We start from the raw sequence: 14,495 nt of genomic DNA on the forward strand, positions 1-14,495 counted from the left end.
TATCATCTGGAACTTATTTTGTGTGTGTGCTTTTTTTTTTTTTTTGCAAAGTACCACAAACTGACAGGGTCTGGCTGTAGACCATCCTAAATCCTATTAGCTTCCTGGACAGAAATACACATACCCATGTTGCTTGTTTTAGACAAGGTGCTAGCTCTTAACTCTAGCAAGAAAAGGCCTGAAACAATCAAAACACAAACAGGTGGGCTCTTGCACACATATTAGGAAAGAACTAGGTCTTCTCACTCGGGGTATGTGTGCTCCCTGGAAGAAAGCTACTCGCACAATTGCTTCATTCTTCCTTTTCTTAACTGTCTAAAAGTCGAGAGTCTAAAGGCAGACTCACTGTGGTCCTGAGGATAGATTCATTTCTAGTTTAGGCCAATTGTCCAGTTAGTTTGCCATGATATTATCAAGGCCAAGGTCGCAGAGTCTGATTCTCCACCAAGATCCGTCAACTTCAGGAAGAGAAAACTTTAGAAATGTCTAAGCACTCTCCCCACAAGTGCTCACCCTCTTCCTAGTCGGTGCTTATAACACGGAATCAGGAAAGAACCTCCTAACTCTTGCTAGAAAATCGATTCCATGTGTGCACCTTACAGAGGGCAACACTCATCTTGCTACCTAGTGTATCATCATTCTTCTCCTGTCTCCTGATGCCTGTATGTATATTACTACTGGATATCACTATGGCCCCAGTGTAGGAGTGGTTACCTAAGACATTTCTGGACCTTGCTATTGATCCCATCTTCGAACATTAACGGGGGACAAGGGAAGACCAAATGTGACTGAGATTCTACGACTGTAGTCATTACTACGTTAACATAGGGTTGTTCAGAGCTGTTCATAAGTGCCAAGGTGGATGGATTAAATTCTTTCCCTGTTCTATTTCTTTGGGAAAGTTTGCCTTCATTAGGAGGGTGGTGAGGATGTTTTCATGGGTAAACTGTGTGTATGTATCGGTGCGTATTTCGAAATTTATTATCATGACTAGTAGTCATTTCAGTATTAGTATTTTGCATGGAGTCTTCAGGAGTGAAGGTGGGGAGGGCGGTGTGTAGTGAAAACAGAAAGTATTTCTAACACATGGGGCTTTTAACTCCTAAAGTAGCTTCCTTACATTTTGATTTTGTCAAGCGTTTTTCAGCTTGTCAGGTTCTTAATCTATTATGCCCGTTATGGTTCTTGAGCAGTCATGATGAAGGACACCAATCATAGCTTCAGTTACTCGTGTGTGGATAATGCTAGAACCTTCCCTACCTTTAAGACGGTTGCGACCACATGAACAGATTCGCTGTACGGGTTCACTTTGACGCCAGAATTTAGTTTCTCCTTTAGGACATGGCAGGATTTTATATCGGCTGAGTCTCTGAATATGCCTACTGTGAGGGGCCCTTTTTGATTAATAAAGGAAAGCATACCCTGTAGGAAGAAAAGAAAAGTATATGGCATCTCATATCCACAAACGCAGAGCACAAGCTTGCCTCCGTTTTGAAAGAGGAGGGGAATGTACTGGTACACTGTTTTAGAGCGGGAAGGACCAAAGTCAATTTAGATTGGTTTTTTTTTTTTTTTTTTTTTTTTCAGTGTCTCTCTCTATACTTTCTACCCAAATATCCATTTTACAGTCATACACTGAAACATTTTAAACACTTCTTTTAATCAGATTTTCCTTTCCATTGAGTTTCCTCTCTTAAATCAAACTTCTCTGCTCCAAGGCCTTTGCGGAATCACCGTCTGTTTCCTACTTTACCATTCTTTTCTCATTATTCCCCTACGTAGATGCTCTTCCCCAAGTATGGAAGTCTATTTAGGGAATACTCATTTCCCATTTGTTTATTTCTCTTTAAGTGACTGTATACTCCTTTCCTACTTGTTCTATTTCCTTCCCTCTTTTAAAGCCAGGCTCAGAAACTCTCTTGTCCTTCTCTGATTACCCTCCCTTCTCATGAGTCTTAAATTGTCTTTTGCTCTATCTTCATGTCCTCTCTCTGCTGTGTAGAATCTTAATAAGGGCTGGACTCAGGGAATCCAACGGATCTGAAGTCTATTATGCTCCTTATCTATTGTGTGAGCTGGGGCACATACATCCTGTACTGAGGCTTCTCTGATTCGGTTAGGAAGTGTGGAGGATGATAATCCTAGCTAGCCCCTAAATTTGCTGTGATGCAAGGACCTGGGGTAGTAGCTAGCAGGTAACAAAGTAGCTAATAGGATACATTTCTTCATAGCTAGCAGAACGTTCCCTACATCCCGGACAGTGCTTGCAGAGACACCGAATACTCAGTGAATGTCCACACTGACAATTCACTACAGCAGCTTGAGATAACACAGGCCAAACTCTGTGGCTTTCATTTGACATATTCTGTTAGGATTAACAGATTCCTATTTGCCAGAGGATGAGTCTATGCTCGTGTCAGATGTTTGCAGTTGTTAGACTGAGTAGACTCCGTTGAAGGAGACTTGAGACTCATGTGAGTGCAGGAAGGCAATGAAGGGAGAGTGTGAAGATGAGGTGGACTCTCAGAGACTCACATACACAGAGTCATTTTGACTGATCTGAACAGGCCTCGGTGGGTCTTTGCGGAAACAAGACCCAAGTGGAATGGACAAGAATGTCTTTTCCTGTTGTATTTGCCTCATGACTCTGCTGGACCTAAGTCAGATTCTGTTCCTTGAAATAACAGTAACAGAGCTTCTCAGCCAAAGCCAGGGGCTGTCTAATGACTTCTCCATTTGGGGATAGATTTGGATGAGGACACGTGGCCTCTCAGAGTGTCCCCTCCTCAGGAGGGCTCTAGAAGACCAAAAGGAGATGACCTACCAGAATTGGGAAGGGCAGGTTGTCTTTATCACACACATCCATGAGGGGAACTCCAAAGAGCTGTCCTGGCTTTGCGGAAGGTGGGGCTGTGCACTGGTTGTGCTGACAAGTGCTGGAACCCTGACAAAAGGCCCTGTCACTGAGAAAACGGCTTGTCACAGTCTTCCGGCCGGAGTCTAAGGAAGAAGAGAGAGTACTAGTAGTAGTAGTTGTTGTTTAATACGCTGAACCTTCCTTTTCCTTTTTTTTTTTTTTTTTTTTTTACAGATTTTATTTATATTTTGACAGAGGGAGAGAGACAGCGAGAGAGGGAACACAAGCAGGGGGAGGGGGAGAGGGAGAAGCAGGCTTCCCTCGGAGCAGGGAGCCCGATGCGGGGCTCGATCCCAGGACCCCGGGATCATGACCTGAGCTGAAGGCAGACGCTGAATGACTGAGCCACCCAGGCGCCCCAGACACGTCTTAATTCCTGATGACTTGTATTTTCCTAAAGATTTCCTCAAAGCAATGTGGTAAGCATCATAAAACCAAGAAATGTCAGAAATATGGAGGGATTGATGATACGTGTCTCCAGGTTCTGAATCGAAAGTCTACCTTCTAAGGTGGACTGCTGCCAGGTAGCTGTGATTAGCTAGGCTCAAATCGTACTAGGTCTAGTCTCAGGGGCACTTCTCCTAGTCCTATTAATGGCTTTTTTTGGATTCCATCCATCATCGTATTTAGTGTTTACCACAATTCTAAGATTTAGACATTATTTTTATCCACATTTTAGAGATGAATAAACTGATGCTGAGCTAGAAAAACCGATCAAAGGTAATATAGCTGGTAAATGGGGGCACAGGACTTTACACTCTGGAGAGGTTTTTTGACATCAAGTCAAGTCCTTTTTTCTCAATGATGCCAGTTCTTTTCAACCTGTTTCAAAGGGCACTGGAATCCTGTGGTGCCTCAAGAGCCCCTGAGCCAAAAGAGGAGGGAGGGGAAGAAAGGCCCCTTGCTCTGGCTTCAACCAGAGCACATCTAATATACATAAATATATATACTATGGTTATATTTATATAGTATAAGTATCTAATTATATATTTTATATATATATATATATATATATATATATATATATATATATGTATGATATTGTATATATATATATAGATATATAGCACCCACTTAGAATTTTGTTAGAAAAAATTCCCAAACACTGTAGCATACCATGATGAGTCCTAATGCCCTTATGATCTACACTAGAAACTTCTTGAAGTCAGAGACCTCATCTTATCCTTTCTTTGGTCTCACAACAGTGTGGAACCTCCCTTGACCTGTGAGCCAGCCTTCGGAAGAAGGAGCCCATGGAAATCCTTGCCCTGGCGATGCTCTGGGCTCCAGAACAGCTCTGTCTAAGCATCTCCCATGACCCCTGGCAACCTTGCTGTCTGCTTCTCACTAAAGCCAATTAAATTACTCCCGGTACCTGCAGCCTTCTCGCTGTTACCACGACTCATTGAGTTCTCGCCCAAGAGGGAAGTGATGTCTTCTCCAAATATCCTGAGGCAATTTTCAATGAGAAATTCTACAAGACAAATCTGTAACACAAAAAGACAAGAATGGGGTGCTCTTTTCCATAGGGCATAGTTATAAATCACATTTTGTATACAGACCTTGGATCTAAGAAAAAATGGGAAGGACTTCTCAGAAAAATTCAGAGTTGATAAAAATATGTAGAAACCAGGGGCGCCTGGGTGGCTCAGTCGGTTAAGCGTCTGCGTTCGGCTCAGGTCATAATCCCAGGGTGCTGGGATCAGCCCTACATCGCGCTCCCTGCTAAGCGCGAAGCCTGCATCTCCCTCTCCCACTCCCCCTGCTTGTGTTCCCTCTCTCGCTGTGTCTCTCTCAGTCAAGTAAATAAATAAAAGTTTAAAAAAAACACACAAAAAAACAGAAACACATAGAAACCAGAGTTCGCTCAGAAATAACTTAGAAAGAGTGATACTTGCCCGTGTACTTTGGGTACACATTTTAAAATACTGCCCATCCGTGGGCTAAAGTCATAATGCGTGGCCTAGTTTAAGAGCTAACATTTTGGGATCAGTGGTTACGTCTTTAAGCCCAGGATAAATTTCGGGGCCCCTCTGTTGGGCGTCTGACCCTTGATTTCGGCGCAGATCACGATCTCATGGTGGTGCGATGCAGCCCCACATGGAGCCAACTTTGGGCTCCGTGCTCAGCGGGGAATGGGCTTGGGCTTCTCCCTCTCCCTCTCCCTCTTCTTCTGCCCCTGCCCCGCTCACGCTCTCTCTTTCCCTCTCTCAAATAAATACATATCAAAAAATAAATGAAACAAGGATAATTTTCAAAGTAGCCTACCTTATTAAAGTTTACTTATTTTTTGCTTTTAAATTTTGTTTCCAGTTTTACTGAGCTGTAACTGATGTATACCATCTTATGAAACTTTATAAAGTATGAACAAAAACTTAAGAAAACCATTTCTTAAATGAACAAGTATCACAAAGCTGGGAAGCAGGGATTTTGGTGGGGTTGTGAGGGAAAACCCACACAGCTGGAGAGAAAACGTATCTGTCTGTCTAACTTCAGTCCCTTCTCACGCATTGCTTTGCCTCATGCTCGCTCTCTCTGGGTGAGCTTGGGGAAGACCTGTCATCTTATTAGGATATTCTGGAATCTCTTGCTAGTTTCCATATGACGTAGCAGAGGTGAAATAGTAGCTGAGTACTTTTCTAGATGAGCCACAATTGGCAGAGGAAGGCCAATGTGTTTGGAGGCATGGGGGCTCATATTGCCCAGGCCACCCAGGATGTGCCAGTGATGACCGGAGGAGCTGGCTGTTGTCGCCATTGTGTAGTGAGGAAACCATGGCTTTGCCCAAGGTTACGAGTCCCTCAGGGATTAGGCTGAGAGTTGAACCTTGACCGGTGAAGCTCCAAAGCCCAGGTTCTTTCCTATCGTATCACACGACTCTTCTCTCTCTCTCGTTTAGTCAGTCTAGTGTTTAGTCTCCTGGAGGGGGAAGAAGTGACTCGACTGCTCCGAGTTTCCCGTTTAACGACACCCCTTCCCAGACCCCGCCAGAGTAGCATAAAGAACTCTGCCACTCCACAGGGGCCTAATGAAAATGTGCACTTCACAAAGTTCCTTCTGTCAGAGTTACTACTGCACATGTCCGGTTCAAAGTAGGGATTCTACCCCCTGGGGGACAAAAATGAGAGCTCTCATTACCTTTCTTATCAAGTTTTCTTCCAATTCCAAGGGGCCGGAATCAGGTGGGTAAAGAACGCTTGGGACTATACAGACGGATAAATTATAAGCTGTCATCTGATTGGATGAGGAATGTTGCTCAATGTTGTATAGCACTCCAAAAAGGTATCGCAAGAGAACAACATTTGCTCTTGGCAGCTGGGCTAAAAGCCTAAGGTCAAAAAAACACACTTTTAAATTAGGCAAGTGATTCCACTTAGGAGGTTGGAAAAACAGAGACAGGGAACAGGATACATCCTTGTATATCTAGCACACAACCCGCTCTAGCAGAGTTCCAGGCATGAATGTAGACAAAATCGTTGCACTGAATTCAGTTCCTGAGCCAGATAAACACTTCTCTGGTTAGTTCAATGTCTGACAGACTTTTAAGGTCATAGCCCTGGCAGTTGTTGCTCTTGATCTGTCTTGGACCAGGGAATTTTGTCTACCGGTTTCAAGGATCCACAAGGTGTAAAACGGCCAAGGAGTCCACATTAATAAGATCAGGAGAAGAACAATAATAGCCCTAAAGCGTGCCTCTATTCTGAAGCTGGGCCCCATGGGTGTGAAGACTTGAAACTCTTTGGCGTTGGTCATGATTATAGTGGGCAAAGCTGGAAAACGTAAGCCAATGTTTTCCTCATAGTATGTTGGGTGTATTTTGGAGATGTGACCAGAGTAGAGTAATTATTGCATCGTTACCTCCGAGCTGCAGTTATCATCTCCTCTTCGTTGCCTTGATCAATAACACCGAGCCATTTGTCATAGAGATCAGATAAAAATACACTTCCTGGTATATTTCTTAGAAAGTCCTTAGGGAGATAAAAAAATATGTGTATATATTATAGAAAATATGTATTGGAAATATTCCAGAGAAAATATGTAGTTAAAAAATTCCGTTCAGCCCCCACTTCCTTTACAGATACCCAAACTGGGACCCACACGGAGCTCGGCTCTGACTCTCCATTGACTTGCACACGCAGGAGCAGGTGCTTGGATTTTCTCCCGCTAAAACTTAGAGGCATAAAAGCAGAGCTTAGCCTGTGGTGGCAATGAAGATAGAGCTCCCTTCTATCATCTGGACTTATTTTGTGTGTGTGCTTTTTTTTTGCAAAGTACCACAAACTGACAGGGTCTGGCTGTAGACCATCCTAAATCCTATTAGCTTCCTGGACAGAAATACACATACCCATGTTGCTTGTTTTAGACAAGGTGCTAGCTCTTAACTCTAGCAAGAAAAGGCCTGAAACAATCAAAACACAAACAGGTGGGCTCTTGCACACATATTAGGAAAGAACTAGGTCTTCTCACTCGGGGTATGTGTGCTCCCTGGAAGAAAGCTACTCGCATAATTGCTTCATTCTTCCTTTTCTTAAATGTCTAAAAGTCGAGAGTCTAAAGGCAGACTCACTGTGGTCCTGAGGATAGATTCATTTCTAGTTTAGGCCAATTGTCCAGTTAGTTTGCCATGATATTATCAAGGCCAAGGTCGCAGAGTCTGATTCTCCACCAAGATCCGTCAACTTCAGGAAGAGAAAACTTTAGAAATGTCTAAGCACTCTCCCCACAAGTGCTCACCCTCTTCCTAGTCGGTGCTTATAACACGGAATCAGGAAAGAACCTCCTAACTCTTGCTAGAAAATCGATTCCATGTGTGCACCTTACAGAGGGCAACACTCATCTTGCTACCTAGTGTATCATCATTCTTCTCCTGTCTCCTGATGCCTGTATGTATATTACTACTGGATATCACTATGGCCCCAGTGTAGGAGTGGTTACCTAAGACATTTCTGGACCTTGCTATTGATCCCATCTTCGAACATTAACGGGGGACAAGGGAAGACCAAATGTGACTGAGATTCTACGACTGTAGTCATTACTACGTTAACATAGGGTTGTTCAGAGCTGTTCATAAGTGCCAAGGTGGATGGATTAAATTCTTTCCCTGTTCTATTTCTTTGGGAAAGTTTGCCTTCATTAGGAGGGTGGTGAGGATGTTTTCATGGGTAAACTGTGTGTATGTATCGGTGCGTATTTCGAAATTTATTATCATGACTAGTAGTCATTTCAGTATTAGTATTTTGCATGGAGTCTTCAGGAGTGAAGGTGGGGAGGGCGGTAGTGAAAACAGAAAGTATTTCTAACACATGGGGCTTTTAACTCCTAAAGTAGCTTCCTTACATTTTGATTTTGTCAAGCGTTTTTCAGCTTGTCAGGTTCTTAATCTATTATGCCCGTTATGGTTCTTGAGCAGTCATGATGAAGGACACCAATCATAGCTTCAGTTACTCGTGTGTGGATAATGCTAGAACCTTCCCTACCTTTAAAACGGATGCGACCACATGAACAGATTCGCTGTACGGGTTCACTTTGACGCCAGAATTTAGTTTCTCCTTTAGGACATGGCAGGATTTTATATCGGCTGATTTTCTGAAGATGCCTTTTGTGAGTGGCCCTTTTTGATCAATAAAGGAAAGCATACCCTGTAGGAAGAAAAGAAAAGTATATGGTATCTCATATCCACAAACGCAGAGCACAAGCTTGCCTCCGTTTTGAAAGAGGAGGGGAATGTACTGGTACACTGTTTTAGAGCGGGAAGGACCAAAGTCAATTTAGATTTTTTTTTTTTTTTAAGTGTCTCTCTCTATACTTTCTACCCAAATATCCATTTTACAGTCATACACTGAAACATTTTAAACACTTCTTTTAATCAGATTTTCCTTTCCATTGAGTTTCCACTCTTAAATCAAACTTCTCTGCTTCAAGGCCTTTGCGGAATCACCGTCTGTTTCCTACTTTACCATTCTTTTCTCATTATTCCCCTACGTACATGCTCTTCCCCAAGTATGGAAGTCTATTTAGGGAATACTCATTTCCCATTTGTTTATTTCTCTTTAAGTGACTGTATACTCCTTTCCTACTTGTTCTATTTCCTTCCCTTCATTTAAAGTCAGGCTCAGAAACTCTCTTCCCCTTCTCTGATTACCCTCCCTTCTCATGAGTCTTTCATTGTCTTTTGCTCTATCTTCATGTCCTCTCTCTGCTGCGTAGAATCTTAATAAGGGCTGGACTCAGGGAATCCAACGGATCTGAAGTCTATTATGCTACTTATCTATTGTGTGAGCTGGGACACAGACATCCTGTACTGAGGCTTTTCTGAGTCGTTTAGGCAGTGCGGAGGATCATAACCCTAGCTAGCCCCTAAATTTCTGTGATGCAAGGCACTGGGGTAGTAGCTACCAGGTAACATGCTAGCTAATACGATACATTTCTTCATAGCTAGCAGAACGTTCCCTACATCCCGGACAGTGCTTGCAGAGACACCGAGTACTCAGTGAACGTCCACACTGACAATTCACTACAGCAGCTTGAGATAACACAGGCCAAACTCTGTGGCTTTCATTTGCCATATTCTGTTAGGATTAACAGATTCCTATTTGCCAAAGGATGAGTCTATGCTCGTGTCAGATGTTTGCAGTTGTTAGACTGAGTAGACTCCGTTGAAGGAGACTTGAGACTCATGTGAGTGCAGGAAGGCAATGAAGGGGGAGTGTGAAGATAAGGTGGACTCTCAGAGACTCACATACACAGAGTCCATTCTGACTGATCTGAACAAGCCTCCGCATGTCTTTGTGGAAACAAGACCCAAGTGGAATGGACAAGAATGTCTTTTCCTGTTGTATTTGCCTCATGACTCTGCTGGACCTATGTCAGATTCTGTTCCTTGAAATAACAGTAACAGAGCTTCTGAGCCAAAGCCAGGGGCTGTCTAATGACTTCTCCATTTGGAGATAGATTTGGATGAGGACACGTGGCCTCTCAGAGTTTCCCCACCTCAGAAGAGCTATAGAAGACCAAAACGAGATGACCTACCAGAATTGGGAAGGCCAGGTTGTCTTTATAACACACAACCATGAGGCAAACTGCAAAGAGCTGTCCTGGCTTTGCAGAATGTGGGGCTGTGTACTGGTTTTGCAGGCAAGTGCTGGAGCCCCAACAAAAGGCCCTGTCTCTGAAAGAACGGCTTTTCACAGTTTTTTGGCCGGAGTCTAAGGAAGAAGAGAGAATACTAGTAGTAGTAGTTGTTGTTTAATACGCTGAAACTTCCTTTTCCTTTTTTTTTTTTTTTTTACAGATTTTATTTATATTTTGATAGAGGGAGAGAGACAGCGAGAGAGGGAACAGAAGCAGGGGGACGGGGAGAGGGAGAAACAGGCTTCCCTCAGAGCAGGGAGCCCGATGCGGGGCTCGATCCCAGGACCCCGGGATCATGACCTGAGCTGAAGGCAGTTACTTAACGACTGAGCCACCCAGGCGCCCCAGACTCATCTTAATTCCTGATGACTTGTATTTTCCTAAAGATTTCCTCAAATCAATGTTGTAAGCATCATAAAACCAAGAAATGTCAGAAATATGGAGGGATTGATGATATGTGTCTCCAGGTTCTGAATCGAAAGTCTACCTTCCAAGGTGGACTGCTGACAGCTGTTATTAGCTAGGCTCAAAACATACTAGCTTTAGTCTCAGGGGCACTTCTCCTAGTCTTATTAATGGCTTTTTTTAGATTACATCCATCATCTTATTTATTCTACACAACAATTCTAAGATTTAGACATTATTTTTATCCATATTTAGAGATGAATTAACTGATGCTGATCTGGTATAACTGCCCAAAGATAATATAGGTGGTAAATGCGGGCACAGGAATTTACACTCTGGAGAGGTAGTTTGACATCAAGTCAAGTCCTTTTTTCTCAATGATGCCAGTTCTTTTCAACCCATTTTAAAGGCCACTGGAATCCTGTGGTGCCTCAAGAGCCCCTGAGCCAAAAGAGGACGGAGGGGAAGAAAGGCCCCTTGCTCTGGCTTCAACCAGAGCACTTCTAATATACATAAATATATATATTATGATAATATATTTATATAGTATAAGTGTCTAATTATATATTAAAGATAACTACATACATATGTATGATGTGTTTTACATATATATATATATATGTAGATACAAATATATACATACATATACATACATCCTCTACTGAGGCTTTTCTGATTCGTTATTACATATATACATATATATACAAATATATATGTATATATGTATAGCACCCTTTTAGAATTTTGTTAGAAAAAATTCCCAAACACTATAGCATACCATGATGAGTCGTAATGCCTTTATGATCTACACTAGAAACTTCTTGAAGTCAGAGACCTCATCTTATCCTTTCTTTGGTCTAACAACAGTGTGGACCTCCCTTGACCTGTGAGCCAGCCTTTGGAAGAAGGAGCACATGGAAATCATTGCCCTGGCGATGCGCTGGGCTCCAGAACAGCACTGTCTATGCATCTCCCATGACCCTTGGCAGTCTTGCTGTCTGCATCTCACTAAAGCCAATTAAATTATTCCCGGTACCTGCAGTCTTCCTGCTCTTACCACGACTCATTGAGTTCTCTCCCAAGAAGGAAGTGAGGTCTCCAAATATCCTGAGGCAATTTTCAAGGAGAAATTGTACAAGAGAAATCTGTAACACAAAAAGACAAAAATGGGGTGTTCTTTTCCATAGGCCATAGTTAGAAAACACATTTTGTATATAGACCTTGGATCTAAGAAAAAACGTGAAGGACTTGTCAGAAAAATTCAGAGTTGATAAAAATACGTAGAAACCAGGGGCACCTGGGTGGCTCAGTCAGTTACGCGTCTCCCTTCAGCTCAGCTCATGATCTCAGGGTGCTGGGATCAGCCCTGTATCTGGCTCCCTGCTCAGCGGGAAGCCTGCTTCTTCCCCTCCCACTCTCCGTGCTTGAGTTCCCTCTCTGTCAAGTAAATAAATAAAATCTTAAAAAAAAAAAACCCAAAAAACATAGAGACCAGAGTTCTCTAGGAAATAAGTTAGAATGACTGATGCTTTCCCGTGTACTTTGGGTACACATTTTGAAATACTGCTCATCTGTGGGCTAAAGTTTTAATGCGTGGCCTAGTTTCATAGCTAACATTTTGGGATCAGTGGTTATATCTTTAAGCCTAGGATAAATTTCGGGGCCCCTCAGTTGAGCGTCTGACTCTTGATTTCGGCTCAGATCACAATCTCATGGTGGTGAGATCCAGCCCCACATGGAGCCAACTTTCGGCTCTGGGCTCAGCAGGGAATCGGCTTGGGCTTCTCCCTCTCCCTCTTCTTCTGCCCCTGCCCCGCTCACGCTCTCTTTCTCTCTCTCAAAGAAATAAATATCAAAAAATAAATAAAACTAGAATAATTTTCAAAGTAGCCTACCTTATTAAAGTTTACCTGTTTTTTGTTTTTAAATTTTGTTTCCAGTTCTATTGAGCTGTAACTGATGTATAACATCTTATGAAACTTTATAAAGTATAAACAAAAACTTAAGAAAACCATTTCTTAAATGAAGAAGAATCTTAAAGTTGAGAAGCAGAGATTTTGGTGGGGTTGTGAGGGAAAACCCACATAGCTGGAGAGAAAATGTATCTTTCTGTCTAAGTTCAGTACCTTCTCACGCATTAGTATGCCTCATGCTGGCGCTCTCTGTGTGAGCTTGGGGAAGACCTGTCATCCTGTTAGGATGGTCTGGAATCTTTTGCTAGTTTCCATAAGATGCAGCAGAGGTGAAAAAGTAGTCGAGTACTTTTCTAGATGAGCCACAATTGGCAGAGGAAGGCCAATGTGTTTGGAGCCATGGGGACTCATATTGCCCAAGCCACCCAGGATGTGCCAGTGATGACCGGAGGAGCTGGCTGTTGTCGCCATTGTGTAGTGAGGAAACCATGGCTTTGCCCAAGGTTACGAGTCCCTCAGGGATTAGGCTGAGAGTTGAACCTTGACTGGTGAAGCTCCAAAGCCCAAGTTCCTTTCTATTGTATCACACGACTCTTTTCTCTCTCGTTTAGGCACTCTAGTGTTTAGTCTCCTGGAGGGGGAAGAAGTGACTCGACTGCTCCGAGTTTCCCATTTAACGACACCCCTTCCCAGACCCCGCCAGAGTAGCATAAAGAACTCTGCCACTCCACAGGGGCCTAATGAAAATGTGCACTTCACAAAGTTCCATCCGTCAGAGTTACTACTGCACATGTCCGGTTCAAAGTAGGGATTCTACCCCCTGGGGAACAAGAATGAGACCTCTCATTACCTTTTTTATCAAGTTGTCTTCCAATTCCAAGGTGCCGGAATCAGGTGGGTAAAGAACGCTTGGGGCTATACAAACAGATAAATTATAAGCTGTCATCTGATTGGATGAGGAATGTTGCTCAATGTTGTATAGCACTCCAAAAAGGTATCGCAAGAGAACAACATTTGCTCTTGGCAGCTGGGGTAAAAGCCTAAGGTCAGAAAAATACACATTTAAATTAGGCAAGTGATTCCACTTAGGAGGTTGGAAAAAAAAGACAGGGAACAGGATACATCCTTGTATATCTAGCACACAACCCGCTGTAGCAGAGTTCCAGGCATGAATGTAGACAAAATTGTTGCCCTGAATTCAGTTCATGCACCAGATAAAATCTTCTCTGATTAGTGAAATGTTTGACAGACCTTTAAGGTCATAGCCCTGGCAATTGATGTTCTTGCATCTGTCTTGGACCAGGGGATTTCCACTAACAGTTTCATGTATCCAAAAGATGTAAAACGGCCAAGGATTCCACATTAATAAGATCAGGAGAAGAACGATAATAGCCCTAAAGTGTGTCTCCATTATGAACCTGGCCCCCGTGGGTGTGAAGAATTGAAACTCTTTGGCATTGGTCATGATTATAGTGAGCAAAGCTGCAAAACGTAAGCCAATGTTTTCCTAATAGTATGTTGGCTGTATTTTGGAGATGTGACCAGAGTAGAGTAATTATTGCATCATTACCTCTGGGCTGCAGTTATATTCTCCTCTTCGTTGCCTTGATCAATAACACCGAGCCATTTGTCATAGAGATCAGATAAAAATATACTTCCGTGGGTATTTCTAAGAAAATCCTTAGGGAGATAAAAAAAAAAACTATGTATATATATTATAGAAAATATGTAATGGAAATATTCCAGAGAAAATATGTAGTTAAAAAATTCAGTTCAGCCCCCACTTCCTTCACAGATACGCAAACTGTGACCCACACGGTGCTTGGCTCTGACTCTCCATTGACTTGCACACGCAGCAGCAGATGCTTGGATTTTCTCCCACTAAAACTTAGAGGCATAAAAGCAGAGCTTAGCCTGTGGTGGAAATGAAGACAAAGCTCCCTTCTATCATCTGGAACTTATTTTTTGTGTGTGCTTTTTTTGCAAAGTACCACAAACTGACAGGGTCTGGCTATAGACCATCCTAAATCCTATTAGCCTCTTGGACAGAAATACACATACCCATGTTGCTTGTTTTAGACACAGTGCTAGCTCTTAATTCTAGCAAGAAAAGGCCTGAAACAATCAAA

This window comes from Mirounga angustirostris, unplaced genomic scaffold (genome assembly GCF_029215605.1).
Source record: "Mirounga angustirostris isolate CCGP_5_RB_7025 unplaced genomic scaffold, mMirAng1.0.hap1 SCAF_113, whole genome shotgun sequence".
Classification (NCBI taxonomy): Eukaryota; Metazoa; Chordata; class Mammalia; order Carnivora; family Phocidae; genus Mirounga; species Mirounga angustirostris.